Source organism: Pelobates fuscus, chromosome 4 (assembly GCF_036172605.1).
Source record: "Pelobates fuscus isolate aPelFus1 chromosome 4, aPelFus1.pri, whole genome shotgun sequence".
Taxonomy (NCBI): domain Eukaryota; kingdom Metazoa; phylum Chordata; class Amphibia; order Anura; family Pelobatidae; genus Pelobates; species Pelobates fuscus.
In genome coordinates this window covers 134,416,310-134,438,930 of record NC_086320.1, presented here as the reverse complement: position 1 = coordinate 134,438,930, position 22,621 = coordinate 134,416,310, and positions in this window count along the sequence as shown.

Here is a 22,621-nt window from a genome sequence, read left to right as displayed (position 1 = left end):
AATTTTGGACCTTTTTATTAGTATATTTATTTTTATTATTTAGATGCTGTTGACCCCCTGTATAGCCCATACCCTTATCTTATATCATAAGCCCCAAGATATCTTACACTGTATGGCTTAATAATCCCTGTTTTCCTCCACCATCCTATAAGTATACCTCCTTTCAGGATACTGTCCCTTTAAATGCATCGGAACCGCAGACACATACAGGAGGATGAAAAATGGAGTATGTCATAATTGCTTCCCAGGCAATATTGCACCTCCAATACAATAGACGCCTAATTGGAGGTCCATCTACCCTGGGAGACCATTGTGAGATACACTCCATCTATACCCTGGACGTTGGGAATGTCCACTTAGCCGGCGCTGTACATGTATGTGTGACTAGTTCCTATCAGGGATTATTGTATCCCGGGCTTCATTTATTACCACTTATATAGTGGGAGTCCACTGGACATTTTATACACGCGTCTATAGGAGTCTAGATTTTGTTTAGACTCCCTATTACACGGCTGGCTGAGAGTTGTAGTGGTTGGTGGCCCTTTTGAATCATGGTCATATATGACCTTATATAGCAGCCGGCCAGGAGTGACATACGCTGGTCTGTGGTTCGAAATTATGTATAATGTATTCATGTGGGCGACTGCCTGGGAGTTATAGGAATGGTATTTCTTCTATTTGATATCCATTAAATGGATAGGATCGGCAGATCGTTCAAGATACCTAAGGGGGGCGTGGTATACATCCACACACTACTTGCCGATCGAAGGAGCCCCACGTGGTGTTGAACCAATCATAGGAGCCCTTAATCACACCAATCCGCTCCTTCGAGGCAGCGGTCATGTGACACCCCACCCGGCATGGAATGCCGATAACAAGTGGAGATATCAAGGTAATTTTAGGAACACCTGAGGATTTCTTCCCTGACCCGGCTAATTGGCTAAAATTTGGGCGCATTGTATATTTAAGGGAGGTTAGTGACCACATTCTTTTGGTCCCTGACGAAGGTGCATGACATAGGCACCGAAACGCGCGTTGGGCGTTTCTTAGCATTAACTTTTCTTTGTTTCTCACATGGGCACTGACTAAACACTCTGGGTGTGGAGCACTTTGATTATGCTCTAATCACCACTTTTAATTTGTTTTTCTTTTTCTCTACTATGTCTGTCTAGTTAGCTGAAAAGGGAGAGAGGCTTTATAAAGCATTTGTCAGTGCATTTAGCACTGACCTCTTACTCTATTCTACATTTCTCTCTCCCTATTTTGCTTTATTGCCTGCTTGCATTACCCCTGTCATACAGTTCAATTTTGTATCATTGATTTTTTGAATATTTTCGTTTGATTCAACTGTATCTCTGCCTGAGAGCTGAGGACCTACACTAAACCATTACGTATTAGGTCTAAGCCCTAGCTTGTAACAGGCAATGGTTATATATACATGGCTGGGTAAGCATTAGGGGCAGGGATATGGATATATTTATTCATTATTAACATTAAAGGATTTTTTTATTTTTTCCCTCTATCCCATAATAGTCCTCTGCAGTTTGACTATATCCCAGACCCATCAGACAGTAGAGATTGGAATTTTTTGTATATACTTTATTTAATTTGATTGATTTATTTATTTACTACTTCTGTAACACTTTCCTCCCTGGCTGGGGGGATCCGGCTATTAGTATATATGTACATCTTTTACTTTTCCAATTACTATACGTATATCCAGGTATGCCTAGGGTCTCATTACTATATCCAGCATACACTGATACACGTACACACTCACACTCATGTACATATACATATACACAAGTAGTACATATGTACAAGTATACACAAGAACATACACGCTATACACAAATACATACAATATACATATAAATACAACCAAATGCACAAATATATGTACATACACACCTACACATCCATCCACACACAAGCATCAATACATGTGCCTAAACGTATACCAATGTGCCTGCACATACATAGACCCATATGTATGTATATGTACACATACACCTATTCAAATATACATACATGTATGCATGTATATATAAACTTTCTGCATACACACATGCACAAATACATACATTTATATGCATACACATAAATGCATGAACATATGTACATATACATACACACAAACACATATATTGTATATTGATAGAATAAATATATTGAAATGCATTTAAAGTGTTGATACATATGACAGAACAGTAAGATAATGCTGGGGGGTCTCCATGTAAAGTGTTGGTAGTGGGACAGGAAACCCAAATTAATATTTAGTCCTCTATTCTTGCTTTTAAACAATTTGCTCATTCTGGCTTCAAAAGTTTTTCTTTCTTGGGTATTTCTAAAAACCCCGTTCAGTACTTTGATTTTTAGGTCCTTCAGTGAGTGGCCATGCTGGGTAAAGTGGTGTCCCACAGGAGTGTAGTACAATTCTTCTTTGTGATGTTTAATGGAGTGTCTGTGCATATTCATTCTGCCATTTAATTGCTGCGTGGTTTCCCTAATGTAGCATCCTAGGTGGCAGAATGAATATGCACAGACACTCCATTAAACTGTTCGCTTGTTTTTTTCTTTCTCTTCCCCCCTCACTCTGTGATCTTCACATTCGATATTTACGACCCTCTCTGCAAGAATAGTGTCTATGTTCTATCAAACCTGTCTTATCTGCACTCAAGTCTCTTTAACCCCTGTATCACAACTCAACTTTGAATTCTATGTGTGGTCTTGCTCAGAAATGCTTTAGACTTTAGAAAGGGAGGTTATCCCGAAAGCTTGTCATTAAAAAATGCTGTTAGTCCAATAAAAAAGGTATTACAAGATATTAATTTTATCTATTTTTTTACATCTACATCACTGGACTAATACAGCTACAATCTCTACTTAATCTACAATCTCTACTTAAAATATATATACACTATATATATATATATTGGGGGGGAGTAGGGGGATAGCCAAAGCCTCTATTTTGATCACACCATATAAACACCATAAAGGTGAAATAATAATGAAAAATATCAGTGTGCAAATCACACAGATGTGCAATATTAACAGTGCACTTAAAATGTAAAAAAGGGGGGGTCTTTTACACAAAAGTGGGTGTCTTGGAGACATATTACTCTCTATGGTTGGCACATAAAGCTGTCATTAGAGGAATTTTAATCAAACTTGGCTCTAACTGCAAAAGGAAAGTGTGTGTGGCTCGATCGCGGCTCCTTCGGGACTGGGCCCAATTAGAAACCCAAAATAAAAGTGCACCTTCCAATTTATGTAGTAAACAAATAAATGCCCTTAGAAAAGAACTAGAGCAGCTGGCTTTAGTGGACATGGAGAGACAGTTGAGGGCTTTGAAATTGAAATAGTACATACATGACAATAAAGCAGGAAAAATGTTGGCGAGAAGATTAAAAGCAAATTTTCGTCAAACAAAGATACCTTACATTACATCTTCTGAGAAACACAAGTCATTTTAACCTAATGACATTGTAGAAGAATTAGCACATTATTATGACAAACTTTACAATTTACACAAAGACCCAGATATACATCAGCCTTCACAGGCTAGTGTAGACAAATTTCTTGAGGAAGTAAATCTCCCCAAACTCTTTCCGATCCAATCTCAACAGTTAGAAGTGCCGTTTACAGAGGGTGAAATAAAAAGGTCTATTCAATCCCTTCCTAAATATAAGTCCCCAGACCCTGGTGGATTTTCAAACTATTATTATGTAAAATTTGAATCTATTCTAACGCCACATATCACAAATATTTTTAATTTCTTTAAATCATCTGGTTTGATTCCTCCAGAAATGCTTGAAGCGTACATAGTTACACTTCCCAAACCAGGGAAACCACCGACAGAGTGCCCTAATCTTAGACCTATATCACTCCTAAATGCTGATATTAAAATCTATTCCAAACTACTGGCTTATTGGATAAAGCTGTTTTTGCTCGATTTAGTTTCTGTGAAGCAGGCTGGGTTTGTCCTGGGAAGACAAGTAGGGGACAACACAAAGCATTATCTCAATCTCATTCACTCTGCTCCCACTAAACACCTTCAAGGGATACTCCTGGCCTTAGATGAGGAAAAAGAGTTTGATCGCTTGAACTGGGCCTATATGAGTAGTACCCTCCACACATTTGGCTTCCCAACTATGTTTCTAAAGAGCCTTATAGCATTATGCTCATATCCTTCAGCGAAGGTTTTTAATACAGGCTTTTTATCCCCAAAATTTGGAATTTCGAATGGTACCCGCCAGGGTGCTGTTTTGTAGGGTTAAACATACTTCTAGTAAATGTCTTCCTGACAGCCATTAGAGTTACTTCTTTTTTGAGAACTGAGTTAGACTTGGTTTTCAATCAAATTTTGCTCATAGAGAAAGCATTAGATTGGCTGAGATCATCAATCTCAATGATCTTAGTCAGAGAGGCAGCGCGGAGACGGGTGCTGACCTTTTTTATTACTTCACAAAGTTCATACAGTTAGTAGGACACCTTAGTATTATTAATACAGCGTTGGATTACTATTAAGTGCTATGCATTGAGTGTAGAAGAAAGTGTACAGTCCACAGTAATAGAGAGGCCAAAGCAGAAAGAACATTTACACAGTGTGCAAAGTCAGCTTTACCTTAAAAGGCAACTCAATTGCCTAAATACAAAATGAATAAAAATCATTGTTTAGTAGGTATACCCCAAATGAAAACGTGCATGCATTTAATTATGCATGTTTTCAATGGGTGTTTATCTAAAAACAGCTTGCAATATCTGCAGATCTCTTGCTTCAAGCCATCCCATTCTAACCCCTCCCATACTTTTTGAGGTTCCCCAATCACAGACTTCCCAATGCAGCTCAATGAGAAAGATTTTAAAGGCAGGTGCTCTAAGCAATTGCTGCCTCTTTAGTTTAGCTCTACTAAGCGAACCAAATCAGGAACTAACAGTACCTGTTGTCTATTTGACAGCCAGGAGGGTCTAACCAGTTTAATTAATAAAAGTGTAAATTTCTATTGATATATGCGCTTTGTGAAAAATGAAAAAAAATAGGACTCTTCACTCGTAAACCTTTTTAGCAAACTAAAGTGCTTTAGGGGTCTGGAGTGTTCCTTTAACTAATGTCATTGTCAGCTAATTCCCTTCATCCCTCTTAAGCTTCCATACCTAATTCCTTCTGCACAAAATAAGTGCATGTGAAGAGTAGTAAATACCGTATATACTCGAGTATAAGCCGAGTTTTTCAGCACATTTTTTGTGCTGAAAAACCCCAACTCGGCTTATACTCGAGTCAGTGTCTGTATTATGGCAATTTACATTGCCATAACACAGACAGGGGGCTGTGGGGGCTGCAGAGCGTTTACTTACCTCTCCTGCAGCTCCTGTCAGCTCCCTTCTGCTCCGCGCCGGTCCGTTCAGCACCTCGGTCAGCTCCCAGTGTAAGTCTCGCGAGAGCCGCGGGGTCATAGTGCGGCTCTCGCGAGACTTACAGTGTGAGCTGACAGGGGAGCTGACCGGACTGGCGCGGAGGAGAAGGGAGCTGACAGGAGCTGCAGGAGAGGTAAGTAAACTCTCAGCCAGCCCCCCTCCTCCCCCCACTGAACTGCCAATGCCACTGGACCACCAGGGAAGGAGAGCCCCCCTCCCTGCCATGTATCAAGCAGGGAGGGGGGACTAAAAAAAAAATATATATATAAATAATAATAATACAAAATAATAATTAAATAAAAAAATAATAATAAAAAATAATCATAATAAAAAATTATTAAAATAATAATAAAATTGCCCACCCCCCACCAAGGCTCAGCTACACACACACTGCACTCATACACACACTGCACTCATACACACGCTGCACTCATACACACGCTGCACTCATACACACGCTGCACTCATACATACACACTGCATTCATACATACACACTGCACTCATACACACACACTACACTCATACACACACACACTGCACTCATACACACACACGCTGCACTCATACACACGCTGCACTCATACACAAGCTGCACTCATACATACACACTGCATTCATACATACACACTGCACTCATACACACACACACTGCACTCATACACACACACGCTGCACTCATATACACACACGCTGCATTCATACACACACACTGCATTCATTATATACACATACTGTAAATAAATATTCATATAATATAACGTCTTTAGGATCTAATTTTATTTAGAAATTTACCAGTAGCTACTGCATTTCCCACCCTAGTCTTATACTCGAGTCAATAAGTTTTCCCAGTTTTTTGGGGTAAAATTAGGGGCCTCGGCTTATATTCGGGTCGGCTTATACTCGAGTATATATGGTAGTATTTTTTCAGTTATTTTTTAAAATCTATTTTATCTCTTGCATGGGCATGAGTCTGGAGTTTCAGCTACATTAGTCCCTATGTTAATCCAGCCCTGAGTACAGATTACTTGTTTTAACCAGGTACCTACAAGTACCTATTTACAGTATTTATTGCTAAAATTGTCAGCAGGTTTCCTTAAAAGGCCCTTAAAGCAGATCTGTCACTTCTCAGTATTTTCTAGAGACATTAAGACTGCATTGGAATTTAATTGAAATTGCAACAAAATCCATACTTCCATAAATCCAACAAAATACCATAAGACAAAGAATGGACTACTTTATCTTATGGAAAAGTTTGAGGTTGACAAAAGTTGAGAACAGGCAGAGTCCATCTGTCAACTTTTGTCCAATCTCAGCATCTGTCACATTCAGTATGGAGGTTCCTGTAGTGTTGCAGGATACTCCATAGACCTCGGTGCTGCATGCTCTATCCAGTGCTTGCGTAAGAGAATAACACTGATGTGGATCCTGGAAACTGAGGTGCCAGAAGCCAAATATTACAGCACCTCACCTGCACCTCGTGGTCACTGGACCAACATCAAATCTGTTAGTTTCAGGGGTATTTGCAAAATTGGCAGATCGTCTTTAAAGGGATAATGAAGGCATCAAAACAACTTTAGCTTAAAGAAGCAGTTTTTGAATATCCATCATGCTTCTATAATCCCATTTCATAATTCTATTATATTTAGTTAGTTAAATCACTTTTGTTTCTGTACATACAGCCTTAGCCACACCTCCTCTAGCATGAAAAAATGAGTTTCCTTTTTAGATATTAAGTTATTTCCTACTCTGGAAATTTTACTTTAATCACACACAGGAGGTTCCTACAGGCACTGTCAGGCTATTAACAGAGCAGGAGATAAGAAATTCCAAATTAAACAGACTGCGCATGAAGGAAGTTTTAACATTAGACCTCTCTTTGCTGGAAGTGTTTAGGAGTGCTGTTTAAGTCAGACGCAGGGTGGTGTAACCAGAGCTGCATAAATAGTGATTTGACTCCTAAATGACAAATAATTAAGCAGTGAGACTAAATGGGCATTATCTATACTGCTTAATACAAACTGCTTAATTGAGCTAATGTTGTTGTGGTGACTATAGCATCCATTTAAGTTTGGTATTTATCTATTTTAGTTATATATTTTTGTTCCATATGACTGCATTTGACAAATAAAAAACATTCCAAACTATTTCAACATAAGGAGTATTGTAAAATCTGCTGAACTTTTTATCTCCTACACAAGTATATTTAATTGTATTATATTAAGGATTAATGAAAACATAGAATTAAATAAACTTACTTAATTTATAAGTGAATGGGAAATCTTTACACAGACGTTGCTGTTTTAGTTTATGTGTATATTTGTCATTGTGTTTTAAATATAATAAACACATTGTGGTATGGTAGAACAAAATATCAAAATATAAAAGTATTCTTAAAAAAGGTTAAGCTTGTTTTGTTTTTTTCTAACATAAATCACTTCTTAGGAAGGGGTTAAAGACAGTCCTATTTAAATGGTAAAAGGTGTAAAAAGACAGTTCTTCAATATGGTAAATGATGGCACACAATGATGCTGTTAAAAATGTAAATTTAATATGGACTAATAAAAATCCCCATATGCTTATATGAAATATGATCTTCATATATAAATAATGCATAATACTACTATTGAATTAGTGTTCTGAGTCTAGAAAAATACCTTGTATTAAAATGAATTACCTTTATTCCTCTGCATTTATTATCTTGATACATCTGTGAACCAAATGTTTGTTTTATTTGTTTCTCTATAAAACAAAGATCTATTTAAATGTATGATTTTAATAATTTATATTTTCTATACGATATGATATGATGTTGGCATTTTTTTTTTTTACGTTTTGATGGTTGACAATTGTACTGTCCAGACAATTTCCAATGCTCTTGCAGGTGTTACTTCTGAAACTTTATCTTATAGCAGATTTAGAAGCAAAGATCAAATTTCAAAACTCCCAGCAGTGAGACTACAAAAAAAGGCAATAAAATCCTTAAGTAAAAAATGATGAAGCTTCCCACTCGTAATGAGATGCTAGAAGAAGCAGCTCTTTAGATTTCTCGAGGGGCCTCTAGTTGCCAAAGACAGACATAATATTTTCTCATTATTAGCTCTTCAGCAGAAAAAAAGAAGCAGGGTATCATGTTCTTTCTGAACACACAGAGGAAGGGGCACTTTACCACCAGTAATTCAGGGCAGCATAATGAACGAAAAATGGCTGCAGAACATCAAATGATGTATAATTATATTTCGAAGAGAAGGCTGGTGAATACCCCTGGTGATCTTCATTCAAAATAACTCCTCTAGAGAAATCTGATTTAGCAAATTGTTTGAATAGAAAACAAACAACTTTTTAAAGGATTTTTCAGCAAAGACATGCTTTTCCAATTAAAACCAGACATTCTGATAATGCATTGGAAAGCTGGTCATTTCACTAATGTAAAATGGTGTTTTATGTGGTGTTTAGCCTCTGTCTGACCTCTGCCAAATTCTTATGCAACGGTATACCACAATGTCTCACACAATCCTTGCAGCTACAGAAGAGGTTATTATGCATAAAATATCTAAAGGTTGTTTACGTTAATCTTTTCATATTTTTTCTATATTGTGCTGTACAAGTAGTAACAAAAATATCAACTTTGTATATGTTTTAGTGAATAAAATAATAATTGCTCCATAAAATATTTCAAATTATATATACTGTTATATTTTACTATCCTATATATTAACGTTACTGTTATATAAACTTTTAACGCCCAGGTCTGCATGCAACAATATTCATATAGCAATATAAATGGAATTTGTTATATCAACCATCATCACTCTTCATACTGGTGTACCTTCAACCTCCTTATTTGCTAATCATTTCAATGGAAATCTTTAAGACTTTTAGTTTTTAACTGAATGCTGATTTTATTTTGGACTAAGAGACATTACATAAAAATAGTTAATTATTTTAATGGGGTGGAATAATTAATGTTTCTGTGCCACATTTCAGGTTAATATGCACATTATATCCTGCATGTAGTGCAGTAAAAAAACGCTATTTCTGTTTTTTTAAGAACACTCTATGGTCAAAAATGCTAATTTTTTTAGATTGGTGCAAACAAATTGCCTTTTTTTAAATTCAGACAGCTATTTTGTAAGCTCTAAAAACCTACCTTTCATTATCTGCAAAAGGAATTGAGGAATTGGTATATATATTTAAAATAAATACTCATATTTTAGGTCTGTCATAGTTCAAGTGCCATTTTAAAGTATTGATAGTTATGTGTTCAGAAACTTGATGAAACTAATTAGAGTTATATTCCATAAACTGTTTATCAGTTGGTTGCCTCAAATCCCTTTATGGCCTCAATATAATAATTTTAGATAAGCTTTTTAAATCATTAAAAAAAAAAAAAAATTCTGGATAAACGTATCAAATAATTTATCTACAAAAATCCACTAGACTTTAATGGTGTCTTATGCGTGTGAAACGTTTATCCAAACATATTAAACCATTTGAAAGGCAATCCAAAAATTATAAATCAAAGCTTATATCACATATAGTGTATGTTTTAATTCTGAATAATTTCACTGAGCATTGTAGCACTTAGAACTCAACAAAAATTCCCAAAATATTGACTTGCATTTTGTTTATTTTTCTTTTTTCTTTTTTTACTCTGATATTTGCCCTTTGGCATGGCAAAGGTAAGGAAACAGAACCATTTATTTTATTTGTAAGGGAGTTTGAGAGCTGGATAGCAGGAGCATTGATGCTGTGCATGTAACTCACCAAGCCATGGGTGATATATCCAAGGTATCCGGGGTTAGAATGCCGTGTGCTGACATCAACTGTTAAAGCTGCACAAAACAGATATTGACAGAATTTCAGCTGGATAATTGACAGCCCAACAAGGAGGCCCTACATATAGGGAAACAAATTATATTTATCTCCATAACTAAACTTTTTTTTTTTTTTTTTTTTTTTTTTAAGAAAGACTTTATGAGCATGTTCTTTGCACCATACCCACTTTATCTTTTTGTATGGTAACGATTATAACATGCAGTTGTCAGGATCCTATCCTGAAGACAGAGAATTGTGTTTCTTTTATTTCTGTTACTTTAAAACATGTGATGGTTTTCTCCACTAGTGGCCTCCCTAGCCACTAGACTGAACAAACTTTCTCTCACCTTCCTCTCATATCAGTTAGACCTGCTATAGGAGGTCACACCCTGCTACACAATTTGTCTTGACATTGATTGTAGTTGTGTTCTGATGCTGGTGACACTACAGATCTTGGCTCCTACAAAAACCTGTTATATCGTGGATGTATTTCTTTCAACCCGCTACTTTCCAAGCTTACATATTACTAATATGTTTGGAGAAAAACTGCTTTTTAACCATAATACATTTGGACAAAATCTACCTGGGCAAAAAACCTACTTACTATCTATACACTTGGAGGTAACCTAATCTGTGAATGCTACTTGTATTCTACATTATTGGACTTGAGTTTAATATTGAATTGTCACTGCATTTACAGAAAACGACTTAAGCAAAACCCCATTGAATATTATAATTATACTAAAGGACTCTAACTCCTATATCCAAAACCTGCTATGATGCAACCTGCAAACCAAAAGAGGCATATCCACTAAATGTCTCACCTGTATTAATTTTATCATTTTTGTAATTCTATTTTAGTATGGTCTATTATATATATATTACCTTGCCTATAACTTCTTTTATAGGTTCTCATTCTTATTATTATCTATAAATCTCATAGGTTCTGTTACTCCCATCTAGGGCTTATTGCCAAAATCTAAATTTCTTAGTACACAATACTTACCTTTTAATTACATTACTCGATTCTTCCTTTTTCTCTCTTCCTAAAAGTCCTGCTATTTTTATTTTCAAAACAAATCATGTCTAAGATATAAAAAAATAAAGACCCTGAAATTAAGCCAGGCTTCAGTCTCCTCTCTGACCTGATCAGAAGCATGATAACAGTGCCGTTATTACCCAAAATATCTCTGAAACATGGATTTCAGTTAAATAATGTTCTGTAAGCCAGTGGGCCTTTAGTTGTCATGAAAACCGCACACTTTTTTTTTTTCAGGCACCTATGCTATTTGCTATTAGCTCAACCCATATGTTTCACTTTCTGTATCTGGTGAGAATGAAAGCCATTGTTGGGTCCAATCCTAGCTCCTTGCTGCCACATGTATGTATCATGTTTAGCTTTTTGTCATACAGTGATTATTCCCTTGCATAGTGCACATTTATATATTGTAAATCTACTACAAATATGAAATATCACAATCCATTATCTGTTACACCATCTTGAAGACTTTATTAAGGCATACCTGGTGCATTCAATTCCTGATTTTCTTTCCCAACAGGTCTGGTGCATACGAAGCATGTTATGTGTAGATACATTTGTATTATCAGAGATTCTAAAAGAAAAGTAAAAGTAAAACTACTAGATAAATAAAAACAATATACATAGCAATACAAATGTGGCCCTCTATATAATATTGGCAGTTATGTAGGCATTGATGGGGAGCTTCCTAAAGTGCGCCAGAGAATTTCACGACACTGGCCTGTTTTATTATTTAGACCAATGAGATGTCCAAGATGGACCTCCATCCTACAAACTTGGTCACTTCCTTTATTTCTTTTTTTTTTTTTTTTAGATATTTTGGCCAACAACCCCATATTTATAACATTGTGCTAGTGAGGACCATCACAGCTCCTCTAAGAAACTGTAATTTTAACTTGATAAACCAACCTTTTCTAGAAATAGAAACTGCAGTTATCTAATGACCCATTATCTCAGATTGATCTGTCAGCATAAATACCAGGGATTGTTTAAATTTACCTAGTAGGATTAAAAATGCATGAAGATCCATTAGGGTACCTGGAGTAAAAATCTTGATCCATTAGGGTACCTGGAGTAAGCAGTGTGCCAACTCCATAGCAGTTAGCTCACCGACGTCATTTCAATATGCATTCACCTCTTTACATGTCCACCATATTGGACATATTTACCATGTTGGAGTGTCCCAGTTTCCTTTCCACACCTCCAACGAGTGGGCAGAGTCTAACACATTTCATAAAGTCATGTACCGTCTAGTTTGGAATTGAAAATCAGAACATTTTTATCTAATCCTTCTCCAAAAAGGATAGAAGTAACTACTTATACCAAAATTGGGTAAACAAGGGTGTAGCAGAGGTTATAGGAGTTTGTAACATAATTAAGTTACTCTTGGCAGCAGCTGGCCATTGTTTGAATGTAGTGCATTTAGGACCTGAGTATGACCTGTTGAGAGTTTTTAGAAAGTGTTTATAATTGAAAATATTCCAAGGTTTGTAGAAGTTGTAATGCGTTCTGTGTGGTCACAATTATAACATGTAGTGCTGTTCTTTTGTGTCAGCAACTGTCCTCAAATATCAGCGAGACTCTGGAATAAGTATGTCAGTCAACCCTTTTTTCATAGCGGATTCCTCGGTTACCATTTTAAAATGGTTTCCAACTGTCACAGAGATTAGACATTCCTGATGTCTAAGATTTAAGATTCTGACATGTACAAATATATTCTTGACTTGTTGCATCATATTTTTTTTTAAATTAGATTATCCTTGTTAATACGTAAAATCAACAAATAAAAATTGGTGTCCATTTAAGGTACTGACCAAAATTAGGCACTCATTTCATATATAGAATGTTGTAATATGTTTTCCTATCAGGATTATTCACTAAAGTGAGAATTCAAATGTAAAGTCAAAATAGCCAAACTGTAAAAAATAAATAAGTTTGTTTCACAGCACTTGTCTGATATTTAAAATTCTCTTTAATTCACTTGAATTCTCACTTAGTAAATTACCTTTTGAGTGTATTCATGTCTATGTAGATTTTCTGTATTAATGTGTATTAATGAAGATAGATCTTGTACATACTAGACTTGGAGACTTGTTTCAGAACAAACTGCAATTTAGTCAAACTAGGGCCAGTCACTTGATTGGAAGAATGTCTGATTCACGAACAGCCATGTGGCGTAATTCTTGCAAGATGTGAATCACAAACATGCTCGCTGGCAATCAAAACTTGTTGTGCTGCTCCTGGCACAAGATAATAGGGTGATGGAATGGAAAATAGACTTTGTTTTTTGTGGCGGTGAAAGAGGACTACTTAATTTGCCGTAATGGTTACGAGGTTTACCAAATCATGTTTGCTCTATCTCCTGTCCAATTCAGAGAGGTAGTAAATAAAATATTATTGATGGATAGGTGATTGACACTAAACTAAGCTTTATCTAGCAGCTAATACTGCCAGGAGCTCTAGAGAAAACATTGAGTATGAGATAGATTAGTATTTTGTCATGCATCCTATTGTGAGACTATTTTACCAAAATATAGTTGTGTTTTGTTTTTTTTTGTTGGTTTTTTTTTAACTGTTTAGAAGAAAGATCTTCTCGCCATTTTTGTGGCCCCGCAGAGCCTTCCCCTCTATATGTAGTTATACTACATTTACTCCGGAGAGCACTATGGGCTCTAACGGATATTGTGGAACTTTTTTCCGATGGTATGATGTTTTCTCGGGATGTGTCAGACCCTTAGCGGCCTGGCCACTCCGAAAGGTATATGTGATAAGTTGTATGAATGTTTTTCAGAGTGAGATGATAGATCAATCAAATCTCAAAATGTATATATGTTAAAGTTAATGTGTTCTAATGTTCAGAGTTTAAATATGAACAATAAGAGAAATAGGCTGTATTATTCCTTAATACAAGAGAAAATTCAAATTGCATTTATTCAAGAATCCCACTGGCTTAGAGACTCCCACCAAAAGTGGGGAGGGGCTCTCTATCCAAAAATCATTCAGGCTTCTTTAGTAGACAGGAAAAAAGAGGGGTTGCTATTATATTTAGAAATGATCTTAAACTGGACATCGTTCATTGTGAATTGGACGAGGAAGCTAGATATATTATATTAGTCTGTAGCATTGATAATAAGCTTTATACTCTGGTTAATTTATATCTTCCTAACGTAGATCCAATGACTACTTTTTCTCATGTAATGTCCAAGTTTGATAAAATCTCCCAGGGTATACTGATCATTGCAGGAGATTTTAATTGTGTCTTGAATCCAAAATTGGATAGACAATCCCCTGCATTGATCAGTTTTGATAGAAGAATATATAAACAAGCCAAAAGATTTGGTAACATATGTAAATTAAATAATCTTTTTGATGTATGGTGTACTTATAATCCCATGGAGAGAGATTATACTCAATATTCAAATATTCATGGATCATATTCAAGGATTGATTTGTGCTTAACTAATGCAAACTCCCTAAAATTTGTTCAAACAGTTAAAATTAAGGAACATTTATGGGCTGATCATAGTTTCATTTTAATGGAAATAGGGGGTACTTTTTTATCCAGGAACCTCCACTTGGCGACTTAACAATGTATTAATTGAAAACGAAAAAAATAGTGGAGATTTACTGTCTTTATTAACCTATTTTTTGAAGAAAACCATCAACAAGATACTTCTTGTGCTATTAATTGGTGTACACAAAAAGTTGTGACAAGAGGTTATCTGATTAAAATGGGGCATATTTTTAAGAAAAATAATGGACAGTCTCTGTCAGATTTGTATATAGAATATTATAGGCTCTCTAATTTAAATAAAAAACAATTCTCTTCGGAATTAAGAGCCTTATTAAAAGAAACACAAAATAAAATTAATCTTAATGAAGAACAGAGAATTAAAATAAATATAAACAAATTAAAATTAAATTATTATCATATGGGAAACAGAGCTTCAAAAAATCTGACAAAAAGATTACAAATGCATCAAGCGAGAAACAGAATAGAAAAACTAATAGATGGTCATAATATTTATACTACTCCATCTCAAATTGGACAAAAATTTTACCAGTTTTACGAACAATTATATAATTTTAAAGCTATCCCCCATCAGACAGACATTCAAAAATACCTTGAAAACACCCAGATTCCAAAAATCTCGCCGCAAGACTTTGAATACGCCTTTTACTTGTGAAGAAGTTCAACAACAAATTGAAAAATTACCTTGGAATAAAACCCCCGGCCCTGACGGCTTCACAAATGCATTTTATAAATGTATGAAATCTGTATTGGTAAAGCCTCTAAAGGACATGTTTAATGAGATTATGGAAATTAATTCATTCCCTAAAGAACTTCTTCAGTCTAATATAATTCCTATCTTAAAAATCAACAAGGATCCTACTGACCCAAAAAATTATAGACCTATAGCTTTAATAAATGTGGACATGAAGATCTATTCTGCAATTATTGCTGCTAGATTAAAAATAGTTATTGTTAAAATGATACACCCAGACCAAATTGGGTTTGTACCCGGCCGGATGTCCTCAAACAACACTAGAAGAGTGATAGATATATTGGATATGGCCCATAGACATCATATTCCCCTCCTGACCCTGTCTATAGATGCTGAGAAAGCGTTCGACAGGGTCGGGTGGGGATATCTAGAGGGAGTGTTGCGAGCCTTTGGCCTAAACGGCAGGATTTGCAATGCAATTATGGCGTTGTACTCTAAACCCTCTGCCAGAACAGTGGGCCCTAATATTTCAGCTGGGTGGTTTTCCCTCGGAAATGGCACCAGACAGGGGTGCCCTTTATCCCCACTACTATACATTCTCACGTTGGAGCCTCTTGCTATTAATATAAGGAATAACCCAAATATTAAGGGATTTCCCACAAGACATATGGATATAAAAATATCACTTTATGCGGATGACGCTCTGATTTCACTTACTTCCCCTGAGACATCCTTGCCCTCCCTCAAGCAAGAAATTGACACTTATAGTGCGGTCACTAATTTTAAGCTGAATATTTCAAAATCTGTTGCCATGCATATTAATTTACAAAATACCGTGGTTAATAGATTATCTGATACATACAACTTTATTTGGACTAATATGGAAATAACATATCTTGGGATTGTTATACCGGCACGTATAGGGGATATAATGGAGAAAAATATTTTGAGACTGATTAAAGATACAAATTATAAATTACAAAAATGGAAACATTTGGAGATAACCTTGATAGGAGAATTAATATTATTAATTCATACATACTACCGCAATGGTCTTACTTTTTCTCTATGGTACCCCTCAAGACACCAAAGATTTGGTATGATTCAATCGTCTTTTTCTAGGTTTATCTGGAAAAATAAGAAACTTAAACTTGCTCTCAAAACATTGTTCAAAAAATTGCCGAAGGGGGGCTTAAATTTTCCCAATATAACTTATATTTACTATGCAAACATGATAAGACATATTTAATTTTTTACAAGTTCCACAATATGTTGAGGAACCCTGGTATATACTAGAAGCACAGGCCGTATTACCTAATAAATTGCAATATATTATTTGGAAAGAATTACAGGGCAAATCTCAATGTTATGCCCAAATTAAATCCAATATACTTAGTCAATTATTAAATATATGCCAAGATATAAAAAAATGCTGGGTTATATAAATAGGATACCAAAGACTTGTTCTCTTGCTGTAATTGAACAGAACGTAGCGGATCTATCGTTAAATAGTTGGATTAATCAAGGCATAGACAACATATCAGATATTACGGTAGATAATAAATTGATATCATTTCAACTGATTGTAGAGACTTGCCAATTACCATCTAGAGAAATTTTTACGTATCTACGTATTAAACACTATTTACACACTGCTATTATTGACACTATGTTTCCAATTATTAAATATCTAGAAACTATATTTTGTTATAGACCGGTAAAAAAAGTTACATCAATAGCAAATTCTCTGTTAAATGAGTTACATCATACACCTATTAAAATTATAGAGTTTTGGGAAAAGGAACTAGACATAGTAATTTCTGAAAAGGAATGGTGTACCTCAATATTCCATTTGACAAAATACGTCCACAGCCTCAATTTGGTTGAATGTCATTTTAAATTAGTATATAAATGGTACTATACCCCTTCTCGATTATCAAAGATGTTCCCACATCTACAAGACACTTGTTGAAGATGTGGCTCATTTGTCGGAACATATATACACATTTGGTGGACGTGTCCTATAGTGAAATTATTGTGGTCATGGGCCTTTGATATTCTCTTTAAACTTTCTAACAATAAACTAGAAAAAAACAGGCCTCTGCCCTGTTACATCATAATTGGAATTTCAATTCATTAAAAATCAATTGTATAGCATCACATTGTTTTGTGGCTACTAAAATTATAATTGCTAGAAAGTGGAAAACATCTACCCCCTTTCAAAAAAGCCATCTTATTACCCAAATCAAATTCCAATTGTCTATGGAAAATAACCTTATAAACAATAACGTAAGTTCATTCCATAAGAAAGGCATATACAAAATGTGGTAAGATAAATTCATATTAATACATGGCTGAAAATCAGTTGAACCTAAGGTCCTTCTGTTAACTCGCTTATCGAGAACTTCCGGTGATTGCATGGGAGATACAGGTGATAGGATCAAACTTAAGTGTCCAAAATTATGGGGACTATGATACAGCTCATTTAAGTATTCAGTATTTCCATGTATGCATGTTGTTACCCTGGATAATGGTATTTTATAATACATACACAAAACATAATCATGTTTTCACCTCGCTGTAATAATGTCTATGTATATATTGGTATATGACTGATAATGCGACTATTGTAGAGACGACTTATTATAATAAACAAGAGCGATGTTTTAAAATGACTAGATGAAAACATGTTGGCCTTTTGTTTGCGTGTAATATTTATACATGTATCTAGGATTATATATATGTGTCTATTTGCGTACATGCAACAAAGAATATTTCGACAAGTATCTAGGATTTGCTAATCTCTCAATCTGAAAGTGTGAATGGAAGTATGTTTGTTATGTATATGGACTGTAAGGCAGGATATTGGTTGATATATTCTGATACAAAGTAGCAATATTTACTTCGTACATTATGTGAAAACAATTACTGATTATACATATTGTTAACTAGAAGTAAGATTTACTAATCTATTAATGCCTCACATGATGTTGTTTGTTTGTAAAAATGAAAAAAAATTGGAATAAATATTATTATAAAAAAGAAGAAAGATCTTCCCTTAATCTCAAACATGATATAGTTACAGTAGTAAATCACCAAGCATTAACCCATTTTGCAACCCAAAACCTACTTTTGCTGAATAAAGTTGTATTCATTTACTCAATACAAAGTAATTCTTATACCTAATTTACTTTAATGAGAAATGGAATAATGGTCTATTTTAATTCCAAGAAGACATTGAGGAAGGATAGGAGAAGAGATTGTGTTCCTAAATCCAATATCTGCAGTAGTGCCATGAGGACTGTTGACACCCCTTTTGATGACGACATTGATACGAAGAAGGACTAATCTTTTCTTGATCATAGTCTTGGTCAAGCATGATTTATGAGTTAAAAACAAGAACTGCACTAAAAACCACCATGTTTGTGCAACCCAGTATGGAGTTGCTTATTGATGAAAGCTTGCAACTAAGAAATTCTTCAGATGTGAGAAAAAGAGGAAGAATAACCTTTAATTGTAAGACTCAACTTAAGAGTAAGAAGGTGTAAATTGAAGCAATATGACAATGGTCAAAGAAAGATTACTGGGTTTCCAAAGTAAACGGCCTTTAACTAAAGGACATACCTTCAAAAATGCAGTAAAAATCTTGATCCATTAGGGTACAATGGCCATATTTGTATAAGTACAGAGAGTGCTGTGCATTGGCATATTCAAGGAACACACTTGAATTGAGTAAGAATGGATGGCAATACTAGTAGTTCCAGTTTAGATTTTTGGTTCAGGTTTAGCAGAACATGAAACAGTCTCCAAGGCCATGACAGATTGCTTTTGATGTCTGTACTGATTTTACTTGAGGAGAAAAATCAAAGGTACTAGTGGTAATAAATATTCAACAGAAAACCCCAATGTCTTTTAAAGCATCTGTTCCTTTCTCAAATGGTTGAATCCTGGAGAAATAAAGCCTCTTCACTCTTTTCATTTTCACCCTTGACATGGACCATCATCATGGTCTATATTGACCCTGTAAAAAAAAAAAAAAAATAGCTGTGTAAGGTAGAGCACAAATTATTAGGAGCCATAGAATTAGCATTGAACTGCTTGTTTTTCTAGTGTGGTTGATGTAGAAGACAAGGGTCTTGCTGGAGAAGGAAAAGTTGAAAATAGTGAAAATAATAAAAAACAAAGTATACTGTTTTCTGCTGAAGGGTAAAACTCCTGATGTGTGATACTATATTCTTCGTAAATGGAAAGAGTTCAAATGGGCAACCACCACACATTTTTTAATAGGAGCTGTAGTCAAGACCCATTAAGAAAGGTCTCCCAGAGAAAAACCTCAGTACTTTTTTTTTTCCTCCTCTGGAGTTTCTGGTTACCCTATGGACAAGGAAGGAACACATAGGAAATGTAGTGAAAAAAACTTCAATTTTCTATCGAAACACAACTTCTCATTTGACACATTCACTATTGCAACTACAGAGCTGAACTAAGCCCACATATAGTTCATTTGGTTGCAAAGCAGCAATTACAAATTCTTCGGGCTGTAGACTTTCTAACTTACAAAGGATAATATCAATATGGATGAACAATATGTGCCTGATTTCTATCAGGAATATATTGTCCTCTAGATAACCCATGCAACCTTATTTCCCTTATTATAAAACTACATATTTTGAAAATGTGAAGACAGGCACTCATTTCAAGGGGATTAAAAAGATCAATTGAAATATTTTCCAGTTGTATTATGGGCTGACCTACCATGCTTTGAAGAGCATGTCACCCTGGAAGGCTTCTTTTAAAGGTTGGATCCTCAAGATCGCGGTGCTTCTAAGATAGACAGATAGACTTGGTTGAGAAATGGAAATGAAAGACTGTCATAGGGTATACATATTCTTAAAGAAGCATCCTGTAAATGAATTATGCTATATTATTTCCTGAAGTGTAAATTAATTCAGCATATTTCGATTTATTTTTGTTTTGTTTATGGAAATAAACAATACCTTATTCTTCTCCTTCTCATTTACCTCTTCTTCTTTTCAAATAATTTTTATTAAGTTTTTTTTTAAGTTTTACAACAAAAATAATGGTTAGCAAAATAAACTGTTTGGGGGAAGGGAAGGGGAACTTGGGAAAAGGGGAAGGGTATCCATCCATAATAACAATGAACATAATATTACATTTAATTTTTTTTTGTTCATCACATAATCATATTAGTAAATGACAATTAGAAGTGTTGAAATATTAGCTGCTTTCCAGTATCATGGTAAACACAAGGTAGCAGCAATTAGAATGTGTCATATAATGATTCTATCAATTTTTGTAACAGATTCCAGGAGATTCTTAAATAATGCTAGTTCAGATGTTAAGGTCCTAATGGATGAGTCTTCTTTCATTATTAGTCTTTGTATTACCGTCCAATACCTAGACAATTTGGTGCAAAACCACCAGATATTAGCAATATTACCTGCACCTCCGCAATCCCTCCAACACCGGTCAGAGTATTTGTTTATATTGTGTAGACAAGAGGAGGCCAGGTACCATTGTTAAAGCATCTTGTAATGATCCTCAAGAATATTTGTGCAACAAGTAATACATTTAAGAGCTGTAAACAATTTGAACCATTCCTCCAAACTGTATTGCGTACCTAGCTCCCTCTCCCACAACAACATGTGTCCTAGTTTAAAAGAGGGTTCAATGTTATGCAGTGAGTTACATATAGACAGTAGCCCTTTCCTCCCAACCATGTAAAAATAACTTTTCTAATTTAGAACTTTCTAGAATGTTATAGTTTTTGTCCTCTTCTCTAACATTAAATTTTTCTTTCAGTTTTTCGCTAATTACTATGTAGTCTTTTCAAGAGATATCAGGTAAGCTATATTCAAATTGCAGTTTTTCAAATGAAAGGATGGAATTTCCATGGAAGAAATCATCCAAATGTGTGATGGAATGACTATGCCAAAAATTAATATTTTATATTTATATAGTAGGTAAATGATCTGTTATATAGACCTGAACTTGGAGTTTTAATCTTAACCCCTTAAGGACCGGCCTGTTTTTGCAATGTTTGTACGTTAAGGACCAGAGCAGTTTTAACACTTTTGTGGTGTTTGTGTTTAGCTGTAATTTTCCGCTCTCTCATTTACGGTTCCCATACAAGTTATATATTGTTTTTTTCACGACAAGAAGGGCTTTCTTTACATACCAGTATTTATATTATGTCATATATTGTATTTAAAAAAAAATAATAAAATATGGTGGAAAAAAAACAAAAAAAACATGTTTTTGGACTTTTACTTGAAAAATCTTTTACTTATCTACAAAAGCTAATGAAAAAAACTGCTAAATAGATTCAAAATGTTGTCCCGAGTTTAAAAACAGTGTTTACATGCTTTATTGCTTTTTTTTGCAAGTTATAGGCCTATAAATACAAGTAGGCAATTGCTGTTTCAATATATATATATTTTAAATGTATCAATAGTGACATTGTTACACCGTTATCTGTCATAAATCCCCGAAACACACCTAACATGTACATATTTTTTAAAGTAGACAACCCAGGGTATTCAAAATGGGGTATGTCCAGTCTTTTTTAGTAGCCACCTAGTCACAAACACTGGCCAAAGTTAGCATTTATATTTGTTTGTGTGTTAAAAATGCAAAAACCGCTAACTTTGGCCGGTGTTTGTGACTAAGTGGCTACTAAAAAAGGCTGAACATACCCCATTTGCAATACCTTGGGTTGTCTTCTTTTGCAAATGGTATGCCATCATGGGGCTAATTCTCATTCCTTGGCTACCATACGCTCTCAAAGGCAACCTAACCAATCTGATAAATTTCAATAAAAAAAAAAGTAAAATCAAGCCTTATATTTGACCCTGTAACTTTCACAAACACTATAAAACCTCTACATGTGGGGTACTGTTATACTCAGGAGACTTCGCTGAACACAAATATTAGTGTATCAGAACAGTAAAATATACCACAGCAATAATATCCTCAGTGAAAGAGCTGTTTGTGTGCGAAAAATGCAAAAAACTTCACTTTCACTGACAATATCATCGCTGTGATATGTTTTACTGTTTTGAAACACTAATATTTGTGTTCAGCGAAGTCTCCCGAGTAAA